Below are 10,210 nucleotides of genomic sequence, written 5' to 3'. Positions count from 1 at the left end.
CAGGGTTTCTGGATAGAAATAAGATGCCAGCAAAAACCAGTACGCAATATACAAAGGCATTCTTTGGATTTATTTTTATGGGTGCGATTAATATTTAGTACAATTTATTTAAATTTATTTATTTATGGTATATATTATATACATATATATTTATTTATGCTATATAAGCTTTTTTACCATTTATGTTCAGGGTTTCTGGATAAAAATAAGATGCAAGGAAAAAATATTAGTCGAATTTATTTTAAAAATGTATTGTTCATGATGCCATAAACTGAATATGATATAAATCTTCCAAGTGCTTTAGTTAAGACTATCTCTTGCGTGCTACATTGAAACGGATTGTCCAAACGATACATTGTAGATATGAAACAAAATATCAACTTTTCCTTTCATAAATATAATAAGAAGAATTTTATCGGCGGTGAAGATTTTTCCAGATTTTCTGATTAGGTTTAACGCCTGAGAATTGGTATTCAACTCTGTACATTTCATTGCCGGGTCATAAGTAAATTACGAGGACTAAGTTTGTAGTATAAGTTTTGAATAATTTCTTGTTTTTTTTCACAGTGTCATAGACAAAATATTTTTGTGTTGAATTTGAGTGTCTGATTCAACCTGCCTGAATGGAAACACTCGAAGCAAGACCTAGCACCGCACATATTGAAATAATAACAGTCCAGAGCAAACGTTTTCTCTGAACTGTTTCTTAGGTCCACTCAATCATGTGGTTTGACCTGAATTGCGACTCATATAGGGCTTTGTAAAATTTCTGTAGTGGATGAGTGATGCTGTCATGATTTATAATTTAATGTCGGTTTAATCGACCAAGCATTTCGGTGAGATAAGCATTACTTAACTGACTGGACCTCGCGAAATATAGCGTCAGCCACGCTATCGAGGGACGTGCCAAAATATAGCGTCAGCCACGCGATCGAGGGACGAGCCGAAATATAGCGTCAGCCACGCGATCAAGAGACGTGCCAAAATATAGCGTCAGCCACGAGATCGAGGGACGCGCCAAAATATAGCGTNCATTAGTCTGCTTATATCGCAAGTTCACAAGGAATTTAAAAGCAAAGAAAACGCCAAGAAAATTCACCATATCGATATTGAAAACGTTTCGGAGTCCAGCTCCATCGTCAGTTCGACTAAACTAAAAATGAATAAAATCACGTGTTAAAGTGATTTTATTTTAAAGTGATTTATTATTTTTTTTTAAATCACTTTTTAAAGTGATTTTATTCATTTTGAGTTTAGTCGAACTGATGATGGAGCTGGACTCCGAAACGTTTTCAATATCGATATGGTGAATTTTCTTGGCGTTTTCTTTGCTTTTAAATTCCTTACATTAATTACATTATTACATTATTTCTGATTACATTAATTAGATCAACCAGCCATTGCGCTTTCCCAATTATGGCTGCTTCATCAACAATCGTAGTTCCAGTCCTGCATGAGAAAGATTCCCCGTCAGACATCAGCGTCTACAGAAGAAATAAATTATTTGCTAACTGCACATCCCGCTATCTAGACGGAATTCATGGTCATGGAACAAACAACTGGAAATGAAGGTTGGAGTTCGTTCATGTCGCATGAATACAAAGTAATTTCAACTGAAGGATACAAACGACATTTATAACACTGAAAATGTCCCTCTGACAGGGCACGGAATGAGAGAGAATTCAAATTTAAAGAGATAAACTGGGGGCGAAGGAAACGCAGTAGAGAACGTAATGCTTTCCTGAGGAGGAAGTGAGAATTATTGAGTTTCGGGGCAGCGAGGGGAGAAATGAAAGTCATGGAAACGTACGATGGATTTGAATTAGCCAGCCATCAATTCAAAATTTATTCAGAAAAGACGAAAGAATAGCCGTCCAAAAAATTTAAAAGACAAAATTTGCGAAGCCGAAGAAACAATGGTGGTAATCAAATTGACGGTAACACGGAAGATGAATAGACGAAGCTTATAGTCGCGCACAAAATATAAGAAAAAAATAATTTACGTAATGAAAGTGAGATCGAGAGCTCTAGCTTCTCAAATCATTCAAATGGAAAAGGAATTAACGCAAAGTTTAAGATAAAAAACTCCATCCTGTGATCAGAGCTCGTCAACGCTGAAGTGAAAGACGTTCGTCATATGATTGCCTGGAAAATTGTTAGTAAAAATTGCGTCAGAAAAAAAAAACTTTACAAAAGAGACTTGTTGTGAATGCCGCGAAGTCGTGACTTGAATCATTCGAGGTTGCATGCGCCAACGTCAAGGCTTCTCAAGGTTCAGATTAAGAGAACAGTTTTTTGGTGACAGTTTACCCTTTTACTCGAATTTACAAGCGTGATGTTATATGAGCGAGAGGAATTTATGTTGAGAATTAAAATTTGCAGAACCAGTGCATTTTGATTCTGCTCATATTTATTTAAAGAATTAACGGTAAACATTCTAAGGCTGCGAGATCTAAATGAAAGATTTATTTCAGTTGAATCGAATTCATCAATGAGATGCTGTGCTGAAATCGTAAACAAGTTGTGCTTCACAAACTCAACAATTTTTACACTGAGTTTTCTCGTGTTTAAAAGAGAATTTTTTGAATTCAGATACGTTCTTTGGGGCGTGTGAGCCAATAATTTGATTGAAATTCGAACAATGAAATTATCGACTCGAGTATGCAATTTATTGCCGGGGATTTACAATGTCATCGCTGCACTCATCCATTGTCTCGTCAGAATAAGCGCGAAATAATGCAGAACGCACGGTCACTCGACCCTACATTTGCACTAAAATTTGTTTATAATATTACAAGCTTTTTATAATATATCATGACCGTCTAACTTTAAATACCTTCGATATTGAATATCTAATAAACCTACGATGAAGTTAGCACCTTACCAGGAAACGAAAAATAGAAACGAAGAAATGAAGCAGATGCGATGTAGGAAAATTTGAAGAACATCTAAGAAAGTTCGCGCTGTGGTAACTGTGATCAGAGATGTTTGGGTAAAAGCAAAAATATTACGATAAAGCACCCATTAATCACTATAGCGCCTAGCTGTCGCTTTTGGCCGACGTTTTATTTGCATAATCGGATGATCGCTTCTACGCTCCGAACACTTCGGACGCTCAAGAACTGCCTACACTGCGCTCCGGAGGCCAACCTGTCGCAGAGCCTGCGGTGTTTCAGAGCAGCGAATAAAACCGATATTTGAGAGACGTCCATAATACCATGTTTGGTTATAGTCTATAATACAATGCTTGATTATTTTCAATCCGGGCTTGGCAGGGGCAGGCAAAAAGCCAAAGTTTATTTTGAGCAATACCTGTGCTTGGGAGGCGTTCATAATACCACGTTTTGTTATCTATTGTCCGTGCTTGGCTAAGTCAAGACCAAAAGTCAATGTTTGATTTGAACAACACCAGTGTTTGAAAGGCTTTCATAATACCAAGTTTAGTTTCCTGGTGTCCGTGCTTGGACGGGGCACGGCAAGAGCCAATATTTGTTCCGTGTAATATCGGTGTTTAAGGGACGTTTAAAATACCATGTTAAATAACTCGAGCATAATTCCTTAAATTCTGTACTTATTCGAATTTATTACACGTACTCCTTCGGTTGCAACTAAAAATTATTATATGCTATAATAACTTTAATTATAACAACTTATTGCTACAATTATAACAATAACTATAATAATAACAACTATAATTATTCAAATAACACAAACTTACAATCAATTCTGATTTGTCGAGTGTCTTGAGAAGCAGTTTTCTTTTACGGTTTCTAATTGAATCGGGAAGACGTGATACCACAACTACAGCTAATATAATGCACTGAGATGCAGTGAACCACACTGTAATGTTGAGTGGAGGCTGCAAATTCCCTTCTTACATTCAGACCGGAGAGATTAAGTATACCGGCGCTGATGTAGGCTGAGGCTGGTAATAGTAGCTGTGTCAATTCCGGCTTGTGTACTGGTGCCTAGCTTACAGGGGATTACCTGACAGTCGCCTAGGTGAGCTGTATTTTGCGTTACTGTTAAATACTGTGTTATGTGTTACTGTATTTCGTGTTACTGTTACAGTGACTTTGTGCGTGTTTACTTATAGGTGGCCTATATTATGAAGAAATAATGTGGTGTCGTGTAAGGCCGTTGGTAGAGTAGTCATCAGGCTTCTGAATTACCAGTGTACTTACGATGTTTATTTTTCTTCTAGGATCAAGAGCTTTGTCCCTCAGCTAGCTCGCTCTCTCTCTCCTCCGCGTCTTAGCTCCATAGTAGGCTACTTGTTGAACTTGTTCGTTAATAAACTTTGAGGAACTTGGTTTTGGTTATAAATCCCGTCCCGCCTTAAGCATTGCTTCGCAGCCAATTGGCAGCTGTTTACATATTCAGCTTCCGGTCATTGGTGAGACAAGGATGGTCAATGCGAACCGTTAGGCGAGGTTACTGGTTACTTGGTGGTCGTAGGCCGGTTTATTACACACACTCACTTATGTTTGCATTCCAGAATGCACTGAGATGCAGTGAATTACACTCAATTATGTTTGCATTCCATTAAGAATGCACTGAAATGCAGTGAACCACACTCACTTATGTTTGCATCCCATTAAGAATGCACTGAGATGCTGTGAATTACACTCACTTATGTTTTTAAACTCACTTATGTTTGCATTCCATTAAGAATGCACTGAGATGCAGTTAACTGCACTGACTTATATTAACATTCCATTAAGAATGTAATAAGTTGCAGTGAACTACACTGAGTTACGTTTGCATTCCATTAAGAATGCACTGAGTTGCAGTGAACTACACTCACTTGTGTTTGCATTCCATGTTTGCATTATATTAAGAAGCATTATCCACGTTTTCCCTTATTAAAATAAAAAATTAAGTGAAATAATAAATACTTTTCTTTGCTGTATCTGCTAAGGCCTGTTTTGGTTTCGCCATGACTCTGCAAGGAAACGAACAAATTTTTTCACACCAGCCTTGCTTGAAGTCAAACAATAGCAAACAGCAGTAATTAAATCTCGTTACAGTCATAACTGCAAGAGATTTTAGCATTATGACGTTGATGGGATTGCAGTTGTGCAGTTCTAATTGGGATTATAGAGACTCCAAGAAATTTTACAGCGCTTGTAATGCAAATAGAAGTACGAGTAATTCCATTTATTACAGTGTATAAAAGCATGCATTGCTCAATGCGCATTCTTCGGATTCATACCTTAAACTCAACCGTGATGCGGACTGGAATATCAAAATGTATATAAAAGAGATTTCTTCAAAATGTTATTTTTGCCGAATAAATTTAATACGACACACATGGAGAGGATAAGAGGCATTATTTTGCGGTAGGAAATTATTCAGTTTATTTCTGTTAACTTATGTTAAAATATGTCCAGTAATTTCAGTAGAAGATAAGTTTGCAGGCCATTATCTGGCAATCGTTAATGTTTTAATTCTCACTGCGATTGTAAAAGAATTAGAGAAGAAGCTGCCTCGTCGAATCCTGTTCTTTTACGTCGACAACATCCAAGTCCGCGATCCTTTTAAGAACTATTGGAAGTTTAATGTCGTAGAAGCTGCCATCTTCGAGTTTCTGTTTGAAACATTATTTATATGATTTTTTTTCTCTTTGGTCGAGTTTCGTTTCATTAATAGCAACGTTTTTTCCTATCAAGCACAATTTTATCAATTCAATTCCACCAATTATCATCAATTCTATTCCATCAAAAAAATTTTCGCACGTTTTGAATCGATTGCCAACATTATACGGAAAGGGCGCGGAAGCCATTCTGGTCATTACATTGAACTTGAAGAAAACGAAGGAAATAAATACAATACTATAAGCTTCTGGTATAGAGAAACAATTCAGGGAATTTTTGTTCTAGAATTAAACTAGACGATAGCTGTAAATTGAGATTAGAAATTAAGGATAAGGAGTAACATGTAGTGATTCGAAAATAAGCTGTCAATATATTTGTCTTACTTTAGCATCAAATGTACGGCCATAAATAAACAGTATCAACTTTACAATTAAATAGAATAATACTTCGCTTCGATCGTGAAAACACTATTTTAAATAATTCTCACTTCCATCAGTAACGTTAAAATATACTCGGGGATGTAAATGATAAAACGCTAGTACCACGAAATTACATTGGTTTATTACAGAAATATCGAACATATAAAGAGTCTCGTAAATTTCGCACGTACTCATTTGTCATTGTTTTAGCCATAAAATAAATATCTCATCGGAAATAACTTATATGTAATAATTATCTCATGTGACGTCAGTTCGTCACAAGGTAAAAATCTGCAATTAAATAAATTTTATCAACCATTCAAGCAGCAAAATATATATCTGCGGTTAAATTGCTTTGATCAACTAAACGAACCCCAAAAATACGTACCAACCTACGGTGACATCACTTTGATCAACCGTTCGAGCCACAAAATGCACATCTTTCTTTTCGCAGCCGAGACGACAACATGGCCAACGTCTCTATAGCAAGGCCCTCAATTTTCGAACGAGTAAATCCATTTATCTTAGAGCAGACGAAATATTTTGTCCGGACCATCGAGTGTTGAACTTTTACCGTATTTCACCTGAGCGAAGTGCCAAAATATTTGCCAGAAATGCCGATGGCAAATTGTTCCCGCAACTCACCTCATAAATCAAAATTTTCACTTTTTTCCAACACGCTATCATTCATTTATAATTGGGCGACTTCGAGAAAGGCTTTAGAATGGACTGAAAAGATTGCATCGTTCTCTGCAAGCGCTTTTCAAAGGCTTTTTTTGATTTAGAAACATAACTTTATATAACTATAAGTCTTTGATTTAGAGACCTAGCAATTGCCTTCCTTAGTATAAAACTCCCATCCGAAAACGTTTAAAATTTCGTAACATATTTTCTAATCACCTCTTGTAGGCGGCTGGTTAAATTGCATTTAATAAAATATAACTTTAATTGCACAAAAGAGCGTAAGTTATGCGTGTTTATGGATTCATGGTTCATCCAATGCTGGTATAACTTGTTGTACATCATATGTTTGTCTCACCACGGCGAATGTCGTTTTATATACTGCCTTTTCGACGAAGCCTTCTCGCACGGCATTTTTACGCTCTTTGCAAATTTCGATCCATGCAATCGAAATTTATTAGAGCCCATCAAGCAAGATAATTATTATTATTTATCTCAACAACAATAATGACAACAATATCATATTATCATTGTCAGAGCGCAATCTATTAATATAGGCTTACTCCATGGGTAGATAGCAGAAAAATTTAATTACAGCTCGAAATTGAGCCTATGCAATGAAAGTGGTGCATAAGTATTGCACAGACATGGACTGTGCAATACTTATGGGGGAACTCGGGAAGATTTTGCTAGTAAAGACGTACCTTAGTGTGTGGATGCATCACGACAATATTAGTTTGAGGGTGGATGCATCACGATAACTTTAGTTTGAGGGTGGATGCATCACGATAAATTTAGTTTGAGGGTGGATGCATCACGATAATTTTGGTTTGAGGGTGGATGAATTACGATAACTTTAGTTTGAGGGTGGATGCATCACGATAATTTTATTTTCTTCAAGTATTCATCGTTCATGACAGTGTAATCCTTCTACATTAAACAGTAACAGAGCTGAAATTCAAATAAAAATGAATTTCTATATTCGAAACAGTCAATATATTTGATAGCAATCAAACTATATCGAAACGAGGGAACGTATTAGTATTTCTACATTTTGGTTGAAAAATTTTCAAAAACAATTTTTAATAAAAATCTATGCCATATCCACATTCGATGACAACATTACAACAAATAAGTTAAGGTATAATACTTGATTAGGCGTATAATTACCCTTAGAAATTTAATTAACTATAAATTGAAATTTTTTCATTTATCATTGCGCTAATATTACACAAAATCTTTCTGTTTTTCAACCTAACAAGCAGAAACCAGATCGTATTTGATTAGATTACCAAACTTATTCCCATCAACATCAATAATAAAGTGAACAATATATCTAGTAAAGTTGCTGGCATCCCTGAATGAATAAAATATAATATATAATATAATAAATATAATACATCTATAATAAATAAAATGAAGTTGGTGATATCCCCTAAGGCCTAAGCGGACAGAAGCTGACATATTTCAGAGTTAACAATACGAAACTTTCGTAGAATTTCAGAGCAACAACTGACAAAATTTATCCCTAAATATTATGAGCGTGTCGCTGCAATTCCAATGTTATGGCGAACCTTTGACTTCGATTAGAAAATACGGCTTTAGTTGTGGATGCTAACACTGCGATGCTGAGCGAGAAATTGTGAACGTTGCCTCCATACGACTTGCAACCTTATTGAAAAACATTGACAGGATATCTGTGGTCATTCTTCATCTGTAAGAATTATGTATATTGCCTGTCTCTTATACACATCTAGATGTGTATAAGAGACAGGGTACGATGTCACTTCACACATGGCTCGTATGAACCCACGACAAACCCCCGCATGGCTCGTATNTAGTCAAGTTTAAGCTGCGTCGGCTTAAACGTGACGCAACAACAAGTGTAATCAGCTTACACTTGTTGCAGTATGGAGTCCTGGGCCTATACTTTCAAAAAAAGTTAAGAGATCGGAAGTTCATCAGCCAATCATTGATGGCCCTTCAAGACAAATCCACCAATCACAGACTAGAAAATAGAGCGTAAGTACTTACGTTCACTTAGCGAATTTTGAAAGTATGGTCCCTGAGTGCTGGCATTGAACTACTAAGGTGGAGTTTGTGCCCCCCTCTCTGTAGCACGGGTCATAAATTTAGTTTCTTGTCATTTATCAAAGACGCTTTAGGTTGCTTCCGTAGGCTGCGTATTTGCATAGGAGCTGCCTGCCGAGACAGACGAGATGCAGTAACGACGGAATTTATCAAAAATGTTTCTACTAAATCATGTGTCAGGAACTCATCAATTATTCTATCTATAGAAATACTTATAATTTGTTGATAGCTTCTTGAACACAGTATTACATGTGAAAACCCTATGTATTTCGTAGATAGATAACATAGCATATAAGTATTTCATTTAAAGAAACGCTTGTTTTTTAGTTAACTCCTTCAACTCAAGTATTCCATCTAGAGATGAATTGCATTTCGTGTCTAAACTGAAACACCCCGTTATCGTTGAAGAGCAAAATATCGTCCCGCGATGACTATGAATGCTTGTGAAAGTTCCCTCCCGGTCGAAATTCAGATTACATTCAGGGTTGCCCCAGGTATAGCTCCATTCATTCGACTGCTTAGATGTGAATCTGGTGCAATTCGGCCACCTACTCTACATATTTGGCTTTGAATTTGGTGCTATAATTACGGGAGTAGATCGTACGATGGGTCAAATCTACGTAACATAACCAAAAATATAACTCAGTACTCACAGCAGTCAGTGACAGAGAGCGCATTTTCTCGTCGACGAAAACTTGAGGTCACGGACGGACGGACAGACGGACAGACGGACGAACAGACAGACAGACAGACGGACATGGCGAGCACAATAGTGCGTTTTTTCCATAAATGAGAAAATGCGCTAAAATGAGCAGCTGACCAGGCTGTCTAATGTCAGACGCTGATATTTTAGCAAACCATGATCGTTTCATTCAATGGCGGTTGTACGTACCGGGCTTTTTTCATAGCAGTGTGAATGTCATACATGGTTAACTCCCTCTCATCTAATGACATCGATATATGTGCACGCGTACGTTTGTTAAGTCATACGATGGAGCAAAGAGTTGAATTTGTTGAGCTTACGTGCTATTTTGATAGTAATTTCATTAATTATAAGACAAAAATATCTGAATGTATTTTTTCGTATTTAGAAACCACAGGCTGCTTGAACACATGGAAACACGATTAAGAGGGGCAAGGTGAGAAAAATGCTAGATAAGTATGTGACAGTAAAATAAATAATGCTTTTAGCTCCAAGAGATAAATTTCAAATCCTCATCAAAACAAACAAAACTGTTATGTAAGCTGTTGATTGGCTGAACCGCCAACAGATGAACATTCATTAATGCATTCAGGGCCTACAAGTGTTCAATTAATTGTTCGTGTCACTATGATTTTGGAACGGCTAATTCATAAACTGCATTGGTCTCTTGGAAAAATCTCCTTTTTTACAGAGGTTTTTGTTCATTACAAGATTCTCTA

This window comes from Hyalella azteca, unplaced genomic scaffold, assembly GCF_000764305.2.
Source record: "Hyalella azteca isolate HAZT.00-mixed unplaced genomic scaffold, Hazt_2.0.2 contig3459, whole genome shotgun sequence".
NCBI classification, from domain to species: Eukaryota; Metazoa; Arthropoda; class Malacostraca; order Amphipoda; family Hyalellidae; genus Hyalella; species Hyalella azteca.
The sequence above is the reverse complement of the archived record's forward strand: the minus strand, read 5'-3'. Positions refer to the sequence as shown.